Source organism: Cupressus sempervirens, chromosome 7 (genome assembly GCF_028749045.1).
Source record: "Cupressus sempervirens isolate cs-2001-9-10 chromosome 7, ASM2874904v1, whole genome shotgun sequence".
NCBI lineage: Eukaryota > Viridiplantae > Streptophyta > Pinopsida > Cupressales > Cupressaceae > Cupressus > Cupressus sempervirens.
The window spans coordinates 532,887,228-532,907,166 of record NC_143124.1 but is presented as its reverse complement, the minus strand read 5'-3'; the positions used below and the strand labels follow the sequence as shown (position 1 = coordinate 532,907,166).

The 19,939-nt window shown below is 37.3% G+C and overlaps 1 protein-coding gene across 1 annotated transcript in view; it reads right to left on the bottom strand.

Annotated features, from left to right (window-relative positions):
• The window catches only part of LOC149547857 (aspartyl/glutamyl-tRNA (Asn/Gln) amidotransferase subunit B), a 73,771-nt gene that overhangs the window by 37,734 nt on the left and 16,098 nt on the right, over window positions 1-19,939 (bottom strand). The gene's annotated exons all lie outside the window — the stretch shown is intronic.

Here is a 19,939-nt window from a genome sequence, read left to right as displayed (position 1 = left end):
TGTGTACATCATGAGGAAGTGACGACTTCCAAATCATTATCACTTGTATTTGCAGAAGTTATTGAAAGGTGGCGATCTTACAATAACTTAATTTGCTATTATGATTGATATCTTACGATATCTATGTAGATCATGATAGATTATAATTTGCATGGTGGATATTTATATGGTACACATTATGAGAATGTGTGTGCACATACCTTATAAACATTTCTGAGTATATGGTGAATGTAATGCAAATTGATGTTCTAGAGGCCATTACATGAAGTACTTGGTGAATATCATACAACTTGATATTCAAGAGACTATTACTCGTACTTGGTGAATATCTTGCATCTCAACGTTCTAAAGGCCATTACTCAAAGAGTATTTGGTGAATATCACATATTGTTATTCTGGAGACAAATACTCTATTGCGAAGTAATTGGAAAATATTTTCTTGTTATTAATAGTGATCAAGAGATCAATTTATACAAGAGACTGAACAATGTTTCCTTAAGAAACAGTCGTAAAGAATAGAAACATTCTATTCTAGCTAAGAGAAAACTAACAATTATCTACAACTAACTAATGAATAGAAACATTCTATTCTAGAAATAGAAAACTAAATATTAAAAACATTCTCATATTTACAAAAGATTTCAATAGATAGCCATTAGATACTAAACAGAGATAATAGAAACTATCTATTATCGTAATACCCTCCCTTAATGGTTAATCTATCTAGAGCACGAAGTTGTCAAAAAGCGTAAAAGGTAGATTCTGTCTACTCAAGGGGATCCACACTGTTCGCTATGGGCTGCAAACCAAATTGCTTAGATAGGGCAGCAAAGCGCTTCTGACATTCAACCTTCTTGTGCCCAAAGTTTCTATTATCGTAATACCCTCCCTTAATGGTTAATCTATCAAGAGCACAAAGTTGTCAAAAAGCGTAAAAGGTAGATTCTGTCTACTCAAGGGGATCCACACTGTTCGCTATGGGGTGCAAACCAAATTGCTTAGATAAGGCAACAAAGCGCTTCTGACATTCAACCTTCTTGTGGCTATAGTTGCATCGAATGTTTTTCTTCTGGGAGCCTTCTGAATATGGAGCAAAGGATGTATGCTAAGAAGACTGTTGATGGTACTTTGGATAATGCTCCAAAACAAAATACAAAAAGCCATTAATTTTGAGGTGAAAAATCAATCAAAACCTAACATGATTTTTGAAGTGAAAAATCAATAAAAACCTAACGTTATTTTTGAGGTGAAAAATCAATCAAAACCCAGCATGATTTTTGAATTGAAAAATCAATCAAAACCCAACATGATTTTTCTTGTGAAAAATCAACAAAACCCAACATTACAAAAGGCCTTTTTTTAGGAAATATGGTAAAACCCAACAGATAATTTGTGACAAAGAAATTACAAACCCACCAAGAATCCCACGCAACTTTGCGAATTACATAATCAAAAAATTTTAAGGGAAAATTTTTAGAAGCCCATAAAAAAATAGAGAAAAAAATATGAAAACCCATCAGAAATTATTGTTCTCGAGGAAAAATTTATGAAAACTCATTAGAATTTTTAAGGGAAGCAAAACAATAGACTTTGCATGGTAAAGCAGCACATGTAAACAACATGCAAGTACATGCAACCCTCAAAAAGTAGCGACCCAAAAGAGTTGAAGGGTGGCCCAAAAGAGAGCTCAAAAAACTCTAAAAACATAGGAGCTCAAAAATCCTAGAAAAAATATGTTGTCGATTTCTAGATCAGTTGACTCGAAAATCAAGGCACCCAAAAAAATCTTATGAAAACCCAGTTGAGCTCTCGAAAAACCCACCAAAAATCTGGAAATAGAATTTTTTTACAAACCAAAAAACTAGTGTTTTGAACAAAAACAGCCCTACTGCAAAAAGACCACGAAAAATGGCAAATATGTGCAGAAAAAATAGAGGGATCTGGACAAAAATGGATTGCAGAACCGAACCAGAAGTATGCAGATGCAGATCTCTTAGAACAGAAACCCTAGTTGAATTATAGAGAGTGGGAAGCAAATATGCATGCAAATAATTTTGAAAATAAAAGGTAGATAATTTCAACCAAGAAATTCTAATTATTTTCGAAAAAAATTAGAGTATTGGCTCTGCTACCATATTACGAAATAACCGGAAAATATTTGCTTGTTATTAATAGTGATCAAGAGATCAATTTATACAAGAGACTGAACGATGTTTTGTTAAGAAACAATCATAAAGAGTAGAAACATTCTAATCTAGTTAAGAGAAAACTAATAGTTATCTACAACTAACAAAAAAATAGAAACATTCTATTCTAGAAACAGAAAACTAAATATTAGAAACATTCTAATATTTACAGAAGATTTCAATAGATAACCATTAGATACTAAACAGAGATGATAGAAACTATCTATTATCGTAATATACTCAAATGTGATATCAAAATGATGAATATCATATGTTGATATTCTGGAGACCATTGCCTTATTGAATACATGGTGAATATCAAGTATTGATATTCTGGAGACCATTACTGAGAGTTTTGGTGAATATCATATGTTGATATTCTGAAGGCCAATACTCTTGATATCATATGTTGATATCAAAATGGTGGTTATCTTCTAGTCAAAGATATCTTCAAAATTTGCAATACCTAATATTACCAATGGTGTAATACATGTCATGTGTTTATCCTCCCTAGCTAAGAGGGAGTGTTGATGTTTTGGTAGCTTTAGTAGGATAAATTGTTAGATCAAAGAGAAAAAAATATATATATATATAACACTAACTATAATTAAGTTTGTCATTATATTAATTATATTGATGAATAGACATATCTCATTGAGGAGCATGTCTCTTCTCTTGGTTCATTTCTCATATAAATACAAGAGGACGCTGTCATTTGGAAAGTACATACCAATCAGGCAGTGCAATTACATTTGCAGTGATTCTCATAAAACTTAACAAGCTAATATTCTCCTTGTCACGGAGACCAATGAGACCCTTGTTCGTCCTCTCCATAGCTTCTCTGGTTTCCAATGGTTGTTTGCTTTAGGTATGAAGTCAGATCTTATGTTGGGGTCAAGGCTTCTAATGTGGTTTCCTGTCTAGTCAAGGACCACCTCTTCAACACAAATTTGTGGTCTAGTCTACCAGCTTTGCCAAATTCCTGTGGATCCGCATTGGCAAGACAACATCACATCATAGGGATATCTTTGTTGCAATGTTTTATTTCTCATTGGCTTCCTCGTACCATGTAATTCATAACACGAAGAACGGGGAATCTTTCAAGGACATTCTAGAGCATATTATGAGATTTTTTGCCATGGGTGATATCATCCTCTTGTGGGACTTTAATACACAGACCAAAGAGCATCAAACCCCCCTCCACAACAGTAGGTCAAATTCGATTTGTACGATAGAGTAAGATATGAGCACTCATGGTCTACAATGTTTTAACAAGGACTTGCAAGGATCCCTCACTAGGTATGGTTGTCGTCTACTACAGTTATGCAAGTCCTCAAACCTAGTGATCCTAAATGGGTTTTCCTGCTTCCTTGGTTCTAGTCTTTTTACTTGTTGGTCTCATTGTGGTGGGGCAAGACATACCCTCCATTAGTCACTTCACCCTTTCTTGCCTTCCCATCGTTGACCATGCTCTACCTCCCTCTACCCTCCTTCCCCCGCTCCCCTTCTCTCCCCTTGCGTCTTCTGAGTTTACCTCCTCTTGTTTCCCCGAGGGCAACTGTGACCTCTTCTTCCACCAACTTAGATAGCTCCTCACCCAGGCTTTCTTCATTGATTCCGAGAACGCTCCCTCCATGTTTGATCTCTTAGCCATTGAGATGTAGTAGTATGTCCTCTCTATTGCCCATTGCACTGCCTCCATTTCCCATGGCCCAAAGTGTAGGAGCAGTTGCCCAATGAACTAGTGATTTAATGAGGACTGTAAGTCCTTTCACTGTTTGGTCCGCTCGGCTTTCTCTACTCTCTCCCCCTCATTCATCCAGTTGGCGAATGTTCATCTCGTTGTAATGTACATCCCTTTTGCACCTCTCTCCTGCAGTCTCTGAAGGTTTTCTGGTGCACCATGTTCCCTTGCCACCCTCCAACCCTGTCCACTCTAGATCATGTTTCCTTTGTCTCCCACGCTGCCACTCTCCTCGAGGTTCCTGGTCAGGTCCCTCTCCACCTTACCCCCCAGTCTCATTGTCATCTCTTCACCTTCTCCAACATTAGTGAGGCACTTAGATGCATGAATAGTAGCAGTTTCGTTGATGAGGAAAAAGGTTCCAAGCAGAGCTCTTGAAGCTTGTTATTACAATTTTGCCCCCTTTCTCACAATGCTCTTCAACAAAGTTGTTAGTACTAGCCTTCCCAACTCTTGGTCAAGGCACACTATTTATTCAATTTACAAGACCAAGTTAGTCTTTGACCCCAACAACTACATGACCATAATTGTCAGTCTTACTTTTGCCAAACTTTACACCACCGTGCTAAATACTATCTTATCCAAGGAGCTTGACCACCAGTATTGTCAGGCTAGAGGGTAGGCTGGTTTTTGTACAGATTTTTAAACCATGCACCATATTTTGATTATGTAGGCCATCATCAAGGATGCTTGTCATCACTCAACATAGGTTTACTGCTGCTTTGTTGACTTCTGCAAAGTCTTTGATTCTATTCCCCGAGAGTCTCTCTTCCAGAAGCTAAGGGATATTGGGTGTCTAATACTTCATTGACAACTATCATGAGGTTATACGAGTGTGTGGTGGGCAAGTTCAGGACTCCTCAAGGCTTATAAAATCCTATCTCAAGCACTATCAGGGTGAAATAGGGATGTCCTCTCTCCCCTACTCTTTTTGGTATATACATTGACAAGCTTGAGGCTTTCCTTTAGGGCTTCTTGCTTCCTAGCAATGGTTGCTACTTCCACCAAGTTTTTATCTTCATTTTGCTCTTTTCCGACGACGTGGTTCTTTTAGGCTCTTCCATCGAGGAATTACAACACCTCCTCGACGGTTTGGCCTCCTTCTGCAACTTGCGTTAGTTATTTGTGAGCCATGTAAGACCCAGGTGATGGTCTTCAACTCCTTGAAGACCCTACCTCTCCACTTTTACTTTCAGGGCAAGGAGATAGAGATCACTTCCTTCTATACTTACTTGGGGATCAAGTTATTTGGACCACATTTTAGTTTGAAACCCGCCATGCAGCCTCGAGTTAACAAGGGCCTTGGTTCCCTTGCTATACTTGAGAGGCAGTGCTTCAAACACCACTTCCAGGATAAAATCACCAAGATGTCCCTCTTAGACTCCTTGGTCAGGCTGACTATCCTCTACGACTCTATTCTATAGGGGCCCTGTCTCCTTCAGTCAAATTGGGCTTTGGTTGAGAGAGTCCAGACCCTCCTTCATCTCATTATCAGATGGCATCGATCCTGTTGGTTCCCAAAACCGCAGATTGGAAATCCAAGAGCCTGTCACTTCTCCGATAGGACTTCTCAATTAGTTCTGGCCAACGAACAGGAATACTACTCGATTCCCCTACACTTCAGGCTTCACTACACCTAGGCGGGTAGACCTTCTCCTCGAACCTGTTTACTTGGTTCAGAGCTTTTCTAAAGCGAATTCAAATCTTGAGAGTTCTCTGGCTGGCAAAGTCCTCAAACTCAATCAAAATGCATTGGATGCTGAATAATGGTTGGCTGTTTTGTATAATTGAATAATAATTAATTTGATGCTTGCAGGAAGGAAATTATAGATTTTTTGACTTCAATAATAAAAAGACCAGTGCCTCTACTCATCTGGGCAATAGAGTCAACTTCAGTGAATTTTCACATACAACTTCATAATATTTTACACACTTTATTGCCAACAATTAAATAATCAAGATGTGACAGATCAATTATACGCAATCTTTAAATTAGTCCAAATTGAATTTTAACTCCTCTGAGAGACAAATTGGACACAAATACAGAAACAATTAAATATTTCGCCGTATCTGTGATGATCGAATTTAAACGCTAAATGACCTTGTCCACTTATCCGATATTTAAATTGTATACAGAATTCCAAAAAACAATTACAAAGGACGATTCGCCTGCAGTTTAAATCTCCACGCCATTTAAAAATAAACAAAAGATATTTTATTTTATTTTTAAAAATAAAATAATGGAATTTATACTACAAAGCCATATTGAGCCCTTATTCCTCCTTACAAAAATATATAAAATATAAAATGCTTCTTATCAATATCTGAATGAATGTTCGTATGTTCTTTTTCTAGAATATATTTCTCACTCCTATTTATATTTCATAGAGTGACTTTTCAAAGGGTCACATTTCTTCATAACAAATTTATTCAAATGTTTTTTATTACTGCCATAGAAGGATTCCTTTGATACTTTTATATCATAGTGGATATTATTTTAATTTTCTTTTAATCGAAACATTTATAGCATTTTTATGTTGACATGTTAATTTGTTATTAACGGCGAGACTTATCAATTTATCTCTGACCTACGAGGATATGATTTTCTCGATATTATACGGCTCTGTTCTGCATTCCCATCTTTGACGGTATATGGCGTCCTACTTTCTACTACATAAATGCTCCTGACGGCTTTCAACTTTTCTTTGTTGAAGATCATCACTGTGGAACTTTACGTAATAATATTAACATTTCCCAGTTGTCGTGTTGCACTTTTCCTTCTCTCCGCACGCTTCATTATCGTTGTTAGGGGTATCTTTGGATTTCTTCTTCATATCCGTCATTTAAAGAAGTATTGTGTGTTCCTCCTTTGTCGTCAACTATAGATCCCTTGTTTTCGTGTTGCTTATCCTCCCAACGTTTTTAACTAATCTTCCATTCTTCTTCGTTCTGCTAGACCGGCTGCATATACCATGATTCATTGCACTACTTTTTAACTCCCCACGGGTTATGGTGAACTCAACAAGTGTTTCATTTTGCTCAATGCTCTTATTCTTTCACTTTGACAACTTTGAAGTTTATTTAGAAGACCTTGATGTTCTCACAAACAACTGTAGCAACATCCACAAACACATAGCCCCAAATGATAGCAGGATAGCAAGATTTGCTCCATTGTTGATCAATGAGGTATTTTCTAGAATTTTGTTGCCTTCATCATTATCCAACAAATGACAAATAGACTCAACTTCTTTTCCACTAATGAGACTTGAATACGAAGCTACAGTCTGACAATATCTCTAAAAGTTACATTATGGAAGTAGGCATTCTGGATTGATCTATTATATTGACTCCACAGGTTTTGCTATAAAACTCGAGGAGCGATGTGTTGGTTTGTTGCAAACCAGAGCTTCCCATACATTACATAGTACCTATACAAAAAAAATTATTATATATATGTTACAAACTGGTAACAAATCTTCAACACATCATCCCCCATATTGTATTCTTTCCACCATTCATACAAAAAACTTATTTGGCATAGGATTTGGGACTCTAAATTTTGTCAAATTTCAAAGTTCCATCAGGTCCACTCCACACCATATCATCTTGGCTGAGTTTAGGGCTCATCCTTTTAGGCTTAGAACCATCTTTGACTTGCTCTAATTTCTTCATCAATTTTGGAGTTTTGCTGAGTATACTGAGGGTCACCACGGAGATTCCTACTTGGCCTATTATTCTTCCAAGGCAGTGGCAATTTCCAAACTTGTAGGAAGATTTTGTTCTTGCTTCTGCCAAGCCCTTTCTCTTCTTGGTTCAGTTGGGATCATGATGGACCGCCTTCCTTCCTTCTAGTTCTCCTTAGATGCCCCTGCTCACCTGCTTCCCTCACAACAGGAGCTAAATGAGCATGTCAGGATTGGTATCTATAGGTAGTACATTATCACGATATAGAGAAACCCCCCAAGGGGCTTGATGGATTTTTATGCTTAGCACTAGATGGATATCCAGGACAAGGTTATTGTACGCCCTTGGTACCCATTGTTAGACTCACACCCTTTACATCTCCTTGGGGTCTTTAAGGGTGGGCTCACATCGACTGCATATACAGAGCAATCACCGGATTAATAGGGAGGACAACATTTGTCGCCTTTCTATGCTTGGGGAGGCGAAGACTAAGGCTCACTTTGTTTTTCGCTGTCCCACCTACTATGAGATCAAGGGAAGGTTTCATTGTTTGTTCAGGGAGTGTCAAACCCTTTCTTCATTCCTTAGATACACTAACTAGCAGTGTCTTGTCTTCTAACTCCAGGAGACCTTGCATTTTCGGAACCACATTCTCCAGCTTCAACTCCCTTTGGGCCAAACTTCTGACCAGCTCATCACCTTCTTCTTCCCTAGGTTTTCTACCCGAGGGACAAAGAGGTCTCTCACCCATTCTTCAAGCCACACCAAGTCTGTAAGGCCTTGCTGAGAGTACACTCGGCAATGTCACTATCTCTAGCAGCTCTTCGAAACGTTCTAGGACCCATATTTGCCCCAGACTGTAAGCCTCAGTTTTGGACTTTTTCTCGACTATTAGGTATTCTTAGTTTCCTCTGGTTCTTGTTTAGTTGTTCTTTCATTTTTTTTTGCTTGTTTTTTCCCAGGCACCGCTTGTGCTTTTGTTGCAAGTGTGTGTTTTAGTTCCTTAGACCCATGTGGTCTCTTGTTGAACATTAATAAATTTATCTTATCTCTACAAGGTCGCTCCCTTACCTTTTCCCTACAAATTCCTTTCCTTGTGCTCTCTAACAAACTGCTCCTGCTTAGAGGTTTCTTAAGTCTTTGGAAAAAATCAGTTTAGGCAATCTTGCAGTCTTTTGCATTCCCTGAAGCCATGTTCAACACTGACGCTCAATGCTCAGGAAACAACATTGCCAAGCTTTGAATCTTCTTCTAATCACTAATGTGACAGCTGCTGCTATTACAAATAGGTAGAAATTAGTAAAACCTGTACAACTTCTTTTCCTTTTCTCCCCCAAATGCATCTATATTTCTTTCTACTTCCAGAGTTCTCAAAAACTTCTCCTTTCAGTCACTTACAGAGGTTTTTATGCCTCTAAAACTGCCCAGAAATTTCTTCCTTTGTCATCTAAAATGCTTCTGCTAGAATGGTTTTCTTTAATTTCTCCATGATCTATCCAATCGCACATCCATCTTCTCTTTTCAAGTTCTCCTTCTCCAATTGACCTCTATTCGTCCCATTTTCATTGTCTGAATTCATAGAACATGTCTTTTTCCTGTCCTCTCCTGTCACCTTAATGCCCTTTCCCATTATGTTTGCTTTAGATTTTCTAAAGCCTTCTCAACACGTGATTTTTTGCATATCCTATTATCATTGGATTTTAGGAGACTACATTTCTTTTAGACACTTCTCAAGGAATTCATGTGTGTTGACAATGCTCTCACATTCTGCATACAAGACTATGAAAGCAGCTAACTTCCTTTTCTCCTGTAAACTTCTGCTTTTATTTCTATCAAATAATCTTCATTTTTAATGTGGTCATTTTAATGTCAGAGACCAGAATGCTTGCCCCTGTGTTCTTTGTCCTGTAATTGTGGTTCTACTCAAGGAGACACTCTTCAATGAAGTGAAGGACATCCATACCTTTCATGGGGTGCCCACACCCAAGTGCACTGTTTTTCAGTCTTCCTTTTATCCTTTCCTGCAACATTAAATTGAAAAGTCCTCACATTACATTTTATTGATTTATTTGACCATAAGATACCCAACAATAGACATTTAGGTTACAAACTAAAAGGAGGCTTCTATGTGGCTTGTTGGTACCTATATATTAATCATCTTTTATGCTCCTTTTTATCAGATTTGTTGTCATTTGACTCTTGATCTTGTGGCAAACCGTCAATCATGTCTTCTCCTAGTCAATTTGTAAGATCGTCCTATTAAAAGTTATTTACTTCAACCAACAACTTTTGTAGGATGATCCATGATTCCAAGATAACAATTGGTGAGGATCCTGACAGATAATAGTCATGATGGAAGGAGAAGAAATATGAATTAATGACAGGATGAAACCTTGAAAGTGGTTGAAGATGTATTCTGCACTTTCGCTTAGTGAGGCCATTACTGGCACATGCTTTGTATGGCATAACCATAAGTGATCATTGTCATCGCACATGATGGATGGTTAAGCCAATGCCTTTGGTGAGGATCCTGATCGATAATGGTCATGATGGAAGGAGAAGAAATATGAATGAATGAGAGGATGAAACCTTGAAAGGGGTTGAAGATGTCTTCTACACTTTTTCTTAGTGAAGCCACTACTAGCATGTGCTTTTGGATGGCATAACCATAAGTGATCATTCTTGTCGCACGTGATGAATGGTTAAGCCAATGCCAATTTCCGTCCAATTAACAGCGTGTTCCTTTGTTGGCAATACCATAATGTGAATAATGTCACTTTGGAAGATAAATGTTTCAGTGATCTTGACAAGATATCCATTAAGTTATATATGGTGTTATCACTGTCTGATGGTGCTTGAGCCTGTGTTTCCAGTGAGTTTTGACAGTGTTTCTATATTTAGTATATGCTATTTATAGTAAGAGCTATCTATGGCAATTGATCTCAGCTTCAGAGTGAAGTGTTTTTTATTTCAGACCTTGATGAATTTCCTTAGGTTAGAAGAGTAAAGTTTATTTATTTCACCTAAGTGCTTTAATAAAGTACCTTTGTAACTTGAGTGAAATGGAGTGTCCATGAAGTGACCTATTGGGCTACCCTTAGGAAAGGAGGCCAGCTCAGTATTAGACTATTTTTTATATTTTAAGTTTCCTAGGTTCTTGCTATTCCTACTAGTTCTAGAATCTTAGTTAATGGTCATTTAGGTCTACTTTTTCTTAATTGTCTTAATTTAGTCTACTTTTTCTTTTTAGACATTGTCTTTATTTAGACTACTTGTTTTTTGGTTCATGCTTTTATTATCATTTGTAGAACTTAATTTATTGTTGCATTGGTATTGGCAATGTTTCATTCACTCTTTAACAATTTCACCTCAGCTGTTTTTTAAATTATTTTGTGGGCCCAAAAAAAGCGGACCCAAAGGCTAGGTGGGTGAAATAATATTTTAATGCCTTTGAATATGACCACCTAATGGATGCATCAAGCATTAAGGAGCATTAAGATAAAAAATAAAAGATTTAAATTATATTTGAGTTGCAAAAAGGGGGACGTCAAGCTTGAGGAGGAAAAATGAATTATGAAAAAGGCCTAAAGCATATTATTTTATTATTAATTTGCCCTAATCTGGTGTTGCCCTAACTTTTCACTGAAATTCAATAAAATAAAGCTTTTGGCTCTCATTCTGCTTATGCCATTGTTATGATACAGAAATGCTGCTGGAATGAACTTAGATTTCTTCTTGTCTTACCCCCGCTCGAAACCACTCTTAATGAGAGGCAATGAAATAGAATTAATTATATGAAGCCAACCTATATCAAATAAATTGAAATGGCAGCAATGGTAACAAATAAATACCAATTAAGGGCAGTGATTTATGAAAAACAGTATTATATATAATGAAGGCCGCCTTAGACAAGTGTTAGCACTTGAATACATTTAATTAAAGAATAAAGTGCCATCTCCTTGATAAATCACCTCCTTTGGGCAAAAAGACACTAGAGAAGACATATAAGAAGAATAGAATCAGGGAGTGATAAGAAAGGAGTAGAATAAAAAATAATTCCTAAGTAGAATAAACAAGTTGCAGAAGTAGATCCGGTTAAAGATAAATGCATGGGAAATATAAAAAATGTTGCAGATTATTTACAGTTGGTAAGCCGTGTTAAACGGAGATTAATGGACGGAAAGAATAGAGACTCGTGAGAAAGATCACGCAATCAATTCAAAGGAATATCAATCCTACTGAGAAAGGAAACAATATACAGCGATCCATTAAAGCATCAAATCATCAGCAGATAAAATGAGGATTCAAAACAAGAAAGCATATATAATAAGTACAGTCACACCAAAGAAGCTCAATCAGGCCAATTGATCAATCAACAGCACCAATGGCAATAATCAATCAATTCACTCAAGTACAATCAGCATAAAAGTCATTTCAGCAGAGCAAACACAATCAGCCAAACCTATACTATTCATCAAGGAAGATCAGTCAAGAAAGATCAAAGCACCAACCATAAGAGCAGATAATCCTAAGTTTGACTCATAGAAATCTAACGGCAATACATAGAAGGAATTAACCTATAGATTGGGCATGATACAGCAGCCTGATATTGTTTCAGATCTGCCCTTCTCAGCACTTCCCTTCTTACTATCAATTTTGGCATATGTGCACATGTTGCTTATGTGTCATAGATAATGCTAAAAATGTTCTCATAATATTATATAAAATATGCCCAACTGTCAGAAAACCATCTTGTAGGAAGGGCCTAGGCTGTAAGAGGAGAATTAGAAGAGAACAGTATGTAGACCACTTTAGATTTGATCATAAAACTGGCTCCTAGCAACAAGAAGGCACATACATAAAAAAACAAATCACTGCCAATTATATAATAAATCACGGAGGTTGTTGCGAGTCACGGAGGTAGATGACTAGGAGCAATCAATCTTATCCATCTTATGCAAGTCTTGCCTTGCAGGCAATAACTCCTATGATAGATAAGTATTGTTTTATCTTTCATTTACACTATTGTGGTGCATAAAAAAATTTGAAGGATATACGTTTTTTTAACGTACCTGACAAAGTTTTGTTTTACATTTTGTAATTGTAAAAGCGGTTTCTTTTGACGGAATTCTTGTGGCATTAATGATATAAGTTTTTAGATACTTCTATGTAGAGTATCGTTGTCATTTCATGTTAGATAACGGAGCTATACTTGCGATTCTATCTCCATCTACAAAGGTTGCATTACGAGCGGATAACTAGATGGTTGAGTGCTCAATAAGTCAAAGGAAATTCAAACACCTCTATAGATTTGAACACTTATGTATGAAGATTTCTGAGCTCTCAAAAGCTTCTGAATATTATATGAATGCCATTGTTATCACACTCGCTCAAACTCCTTTCAGTTATATTGAAGCTCAAACCCTTTTCGCTATATCCCTCGAACTTACCTTTTGCTTTGAAAAGAGGATCTCATGCAAAGAAAATCTGATAGAGAAGGTCAAGAGGTGAAGCCGTTTCTTTGTCATACAACTCAAGATGCTCACGTCAGATATGCTTGGCATACAAATCACTGCCAATTATATAAAGATGACTTGGAAACCAATAAGGTGAGATATCAGGAGAGTGAAGAACGACACCATCAGTATCCACATAAGCACGAAAGCTTCAAGATAGATTCTCACAAGCTTTGGATTATCAACACTCTTCCTTGCTTGAAGTTTGTTGCCATTAATGGTGTTAAATTTGTAACCATAATGAAGAAACGAGCGTTGAAGATGATAGCAAGATTCAAATGGATGATGACTTTGATCAAATTCCATGATCAATCTTGTTCTTCTCTAGGATAATTTCTTGTTTGTGTTCAAAATTCTATATCTTCCCTTTTTTGTGTATCGCATCTAATTATGAGTTTTGCGTGTTCGGAGATTCAACTTCTCTTTTGCAATTGAAATTGACAGTAATAGAAGTAGAAGTCTCAGAAATCAAGGGATGTGCATCAAAGATCGTAATCATGGGGGAATTTTATCTCCGTCTCTGGACGAAAAAGTAAATCAAAATCTTATTTTCAAGGGTTGTGAACTGTGCAGATCTCTTATTACCGCTTCTGCCATCGTTGAGAAATTAGAGATTTCTAAATATCATCTACCATCTCCTGCCATTCTGCAGATCCTCTTTATTGGCAATATATCATCTATGAAGATTTTGTTGAATTGGTAGCGGCACATCAATAATCGCAGGAGTTCATACTATTCTTGTCCTATGCATGTATATCTGGAAGAGATCGTGTGTTGAATATTTTCAATGTACAAGTATCCTTGTTAAGGTTGTGATCGAGGACACTAGGTAGATTGTTTGGGATCACTAAAGATTGTGCATGAAAGATATTTTTCAGTACTGTTGAAAACGGCACGATACGCACAAGCTGGCACAATGTGTTCTGATAAGTATTTTGTGATAACATCTTTGATGTTTTTGAATCGGGAATATTGATTCCGAGTATTGTGACAGTTTGCATTTCATAAAATTCTAATCAATGTGTGATTTCAAATCTTTGAAGTAATAGGAATATGGCTGCTTTGTTTAATTAAACAAGCAGTAACAGACCAAGTACCATAATTCGTGATTCATTAAGGGATATTATAGTGTCTGAAGACTCTCAACAAATTGTTCATGTTATGGTTGAGTTGTAATCTTGGTCTGGATTTATGCGAGTGTTTTGGAAATGATTGGAGATACCAGCACACACAGAAGTTGCTAACTCAATTTCTTAGATCAATGTATTTCTTATCATGCCTTGGTGTTTTTAAAGATTAAACCACAATATTGAGGCTTGTGGTGTTCCTTAAGAAGTTATTCAAAGGTGTTGCTAGATGATAAGGAGATAAGTATTATCAGATTGTTAATAGTAAAATTTATGCAATGAGCATTGCATTGGCTGCAGAGGCACAAGACAAAATCTCTTTTGTGTGAATGTTGAGATCTGACTTCAAAGAGATAACTATTCTACAATTCTTGTATCTAATTGCAAGAGAGTATATTTTTGCTTTGATCTCTATGATAAGTGTATCTTATGAGTTGTTATAAATCTCTCTTAGTTGTAGGGTGCAATGGGATAGTGAGAGATTTTTGCAACGTTGTTTGCAGTCTTGGTAGCATATTATCTTCATTAAAAGAGAAAGATCATGTTTAGAGAGAGACTATTAAGCTTTAGAGGAAGATTATGTAACAAAGGAAGATGTCCAACCCTTTGCAAGTTTATGCAATAGTCAGCCATCTTGCTGTAGTTATTGATGTCCCTGCTGAGAGGAGTCTCTGTTATTAAAGTTGTCCCTACTGAGAGGGAGTCTCTATTAAGAGAAAATCTCAGTTATTAAAGTTGTCCCTACTAAGAGGGACTCTCTGTTAAGAAAAAATCTCAATTATTAAAGTTGTCCCTGCTGAGAGGGAGTCTATGTTAAGAGAAAATCTCAGTTATTAATGCATTCTTCTCTGGAAGAAGTTTGAGGTGAAAGCCCTCGTTCCACCCTCAATGAGTAGGCATGGTGGACCACCTTTTGCAAGTAGGCATGGTGGACCACCCTCTGTGCGTAGGCATGGTGGAAATGAACTCTTCTCTAGAAGAAGCCTGAGGTGAAAGCCCTCGTTCCACCCTCTATGAGTAGGTATGGTGGACCAACCTTTGCGAGTGGGCATGGAGCTATATGCCTCTTTGGGAGAAGTTTTGAGATAAAAGTCTTTGTTCTACCCTCTACAAGCTAGCATGGTGAAAGTCATGTGTGTGACTTCATTCTATGTGCTCATGAAGTAACTATGGTGGATAATGTTATATTGAGATAACATATGAATTTATCATCTTTGATTGTAGCTATGTGTGCATGCCTAACTAAAAATCTCTCTTGCTAAGAGAAAGTGTTGAAGTTTGTAGCTGCGATAGAGATCATCATCTCTAATTTTATGAGATAAAATATGTTTGTTATGATCGTTATGGTCTATTATGACAATAAATAAGCTTCAATTATTACTTAATGGTTATCTATTTGTAATCTATTGTAAATATTGGAATGTTTCTAATATTAGTTAATCTGTAGTTATTTGTTAGCTTTCTTTAGCTTTCTTTTAGCTAGAATAGAATGTTTCTATTCTTTAAGATCGTTTCCTAAGGAAACATCGTTCAATGCTTTTGTATTTATTGACTTCTCGGTCTCTGACAATAATAACCAAGTATTTTACCAATTACATTGTAATATGGTATCAAAGCCAATTCTTTAAAAAAAATTCAAAAAATATTATAATTTCTTGTTCAAAATTATCATAGCAATATTTTTCAAAATTATTTTTTGTGGTATCTGCTTCTTATGGGCCATTTTTCTACAACTACCGTCTGTTTTTCTGCACATTTCTGCCATTTTTTGTGTTTTGCAGCAAGGTCGTTTTTGTTCAAAACCCTAATTGTTTGCACTGGGTCTAAAAAATTACAGATTCTTTGATGGGCTTTTCGAGATCTCAACTAGGTTGTCGTCTGTTTTTTTCTAGGTGCTTCAATTTTGGTCCCTTGATTTTCGAGCCAGTGGATTCAAAAATCGGCAACATATTCTTGCTAGATTTTTCGAGCTTTCTTTTGGGTACCCCTTCAATTTTTTCTCAATCTTCCATTTTTGCCTCTATGTACATGCCTTTACAAATTGCTTTTGTTATTGAAAAATGCACTATGGCATCTTTGACTAATATTTTGCTCAAGATCAATTAAAAATTCAATAATCAAAATTATGTCAGTTGGAAGCAGCGGATAATAGCAATTCTTGAATATCGGAATATTGATCAGATTGTTCTTGGTGTTACATAGCGTCTGACTGCCCCTGGTACTAATCAAGATATGTGGGATCTCAATAATCAGGAGGTGATGATGCTTTTCAAATTATTCGTAGTTGATGATCAACTCTCTCAGATTCCATCTGGCAAGACAGTTGTCATGATATGGGCACATCTCAAAAATCTTCATGAGACTTCTAACAAAAACAGAGCTTTCTTCTTGACGAACACTTTATTTTCTATTATCATGGATGAGTGAACATCACTCCAAGCTCACCTGAATAGGATTCAGGAAATCCATGATCAATTGCTTGTTAATGAGCAAAAGATGGAGGAAGAGGACATTGTGGTCATCACTCTCTGGACTTTACACAAGTCCTATGAGCATTTTATCGAGACTCTCAACATCACTTCTTCTAGTGTTGATTTGAAATTCACAAATCTTTGCACACTTCTGCTTCAACAAGATCGATGGAAACAACAGTTCGGTAGCAGTTCTAGCTCAACCCCCACAGAGTAAGCCTTTGTTGCTAAATCCTTTCAGAAGGATAAAGGCAAGTCTCAGCAGTCTTCTTAGCAGAAATCCTCTGCCCCAAATTCATAAGGCTCCTAGAAGAAGAACATTCAATGCAAATATTGTCAAAAGTTTGATCACATGAAGGTTGAATGTTGGAAATGCTTAGCTGCACAATCTAAGGAATCAAGTTCGCAACCCAATGCGAACAGTGCATAACATATTGAGCAGATTGGATCTGCCTTTTACATCTTCATGGCTAGAAGATATTGTCAAAAGTTTGATCACATGAAGGTTGAATGTTGGAAATGCTTAGTTGCACAATCTAAGGAATCAAGTTCGCAACCCAATGTGAACAGTGCATAACATATTGAGCAGATTGGATCTGCCTTTTACATCTTCATGGCTAGAAGAACCGTAGATCATGTGAAGTCGTCTGCCTAGTATATTGATTCGAGTGCCTCTCGTCACTTCATCCACCGCAAAGACTGGTTCACTATCAACCTTATTCAGATTCTATTATTTTTTATGGCAGAGTAGAGTACACAATTGTCAGCAAAGGCAACATTCAGATTCGATCTGTTGGGAGGAATCTCATTTTCCTCAATGTGTACGACATTCTAGGGATGGAACTAAATCTACTCTCAGTCAGTCAGTTGCTACGACATTCTCCACAATTGGATGTCACCTTCAGTTCACATCAATGTACCATCACTGATAGGGCCACTCAGTCTATTGTTGCAGTGGGTCTTGAGGATCATAGTCTTTTACTTATTGATCCTGGTGATTCTCGAGACTTAGCTATAGCTACTCAACGTCTTCTGTTAGCACAGTTTGGCATCAATGTATGGGCACTTAAATGTGCATTATCTGTCTCAACTTGCTCGAGAAGAGCTTGTCCTCGGTTTGCCAAAAATTCTGACTCAGCAACTTGGAGTTTGTGATGCATGTCAGGCTGGGAAGCAACATTGCACACCTTTCACCATTGGCAATTAATGGCGAGCTTCTCAGGTACTTCAGCTTGTTCATGTCGATATCTATGGTCCAATGGCCACTCCTATTCTTCAATCCAGGAATTTTTTGTTGTTTGATAATGATTTCAATAGGAAAATGTGGGTATATTTTCTTAAAAAGAAATCAGATGCATTTCCTATCTTTCAGAAGTTTAAACCTTTAGTTGAAAAAGAGCTTGGGAAATCTATTATTGCTCTTAGGTCAGACAATGGGGGGGAATTTTGTTTAAATGACTTCTCAAGCTTCTGTGATACTCATGGCATTAAGTGTCGATTAACCACACCCCACACACCACAACATAACAATGTTGTTGAATGTCAGAACAAAACAATCACCGAGATGGCTCAATCCATGCTCGAACACAAACATGTTTCGAAGAAGTTCTAGGCAGAAGCAGTTAACACTGTAGTTTATCTTTTGAACCAGTCACCCATAGTAGCGGTCAAAGGTAAGATTCCAAAAGAGGCCTGGTCAAGTCTTAAGCCCAAAATCAATCACCTGAAAGTTTTTGGCTACCTTGCTTTCGTTTGGATCCCTGATCTGTGACATGCCAAGTTAGAAACTCATGCTTGCTAGATACAGTAGTCTTCACAAAGCGTATCGCTTGATCAACACTAAGACATCTTGTCTCCTGTAAATCGTGATGTAGTATTTGATAAGCAGCAGGGACCATTCAATTTTGTTTCTCTTGTTCCTGATCCAGCAAATCAGCCTATCAAGGCTCATGATTTGGGAGTTAGACTTCCATTAGGTCCACCTGATGGGAGGGCTTTAGTAGCTCCCGCGGCTCCCTTTATACCAGTGATCCCTGTATAGACACCTCCAACTTCTCCTGCAGGATCACCTAAATTTATAGATGCTTCACCTGAGTTTGATCCAAATTTTTCAACTAAAGAACTTGATCATAGAGCATCTCATGATACTAATGTTGGTCATTCTCCTCTTTAGCCTAAGTGGTGGGCTAAGCCACTCGTTGATCTTCATGATGCTGAGCTCATTGATGGGAGAACCATTCGGAAAAAGAACAAACCTACAAAGTTTGTTAACTTTTCCCTCATGGCCAACATTCATAGTGTATTTGAACCTCAAACATATTCCAAGGCTAAAGGAACTCCAAAGTGGGAACTGGCCATGACATCTGAACACCTGAGCTTGCTAAAGAATAACACCTGGGTCCTTTCTAAATCTTCTACCAAAGAAGAAACCCAAAATCAAATACAAGTCTAACGGTACTTTGGATAAGTACAAAGCTCATTTAGTTGCAAAAGGTTTTTCTCAGCGTTAGGGCATTGATTATGAGACCTTTGCTCTACTGCAAAGATGAGCACAATCAAATTAATCCTAGCAATGGTAGCACAGTTTGGCTGGAAGGTCCATCAGATGGACGTCCAGAGTGCTTTCATGAATGGTGATCTCTATGAAGAGCTCTACATGACACAACCTCCTAGTTTCAAGGTTGTCAATATAGAACATCAAGTTCTCAGATTAGTGAAAGCTCTGTATGGCTTGAAGCAGCTTCCTCGAGCATGGTACATGATTGATAAGTACCTTAGTGATCAAGGATTCCAAAGGAGTTCTTCAAACTCAAATTTGTACATCAAGACTACTAACAATGACATCATCTTTCTGATTATTTACATGGATGATTTGATCATCACTGGCAGTTCGGCATCTTTGATTCAGGGAATCCAACAGAATTTATGCCAGTCTTTTGATATGACTAACCTTGGGCTCATGCATTATTGCCTAGGTGTTGAGGTTTGGCAACAATCTTCTGGTATATTCATCTCTTGGTCCAAATATGTCAAGGCTTTGTTAGACAAATTTCGTATGCAGGATTGCAAGTCTGCATATACACCCATAGAGAAAAGTCTCAAGCTATCAGCCAAGTCTGATTCTCCCCCTGTTGATGATACTACATGCATGCAACTAGTTGGCAGCCACATCTACCTCTCTGCTACTAGGCTTGATATCAGCTTTGCAGTC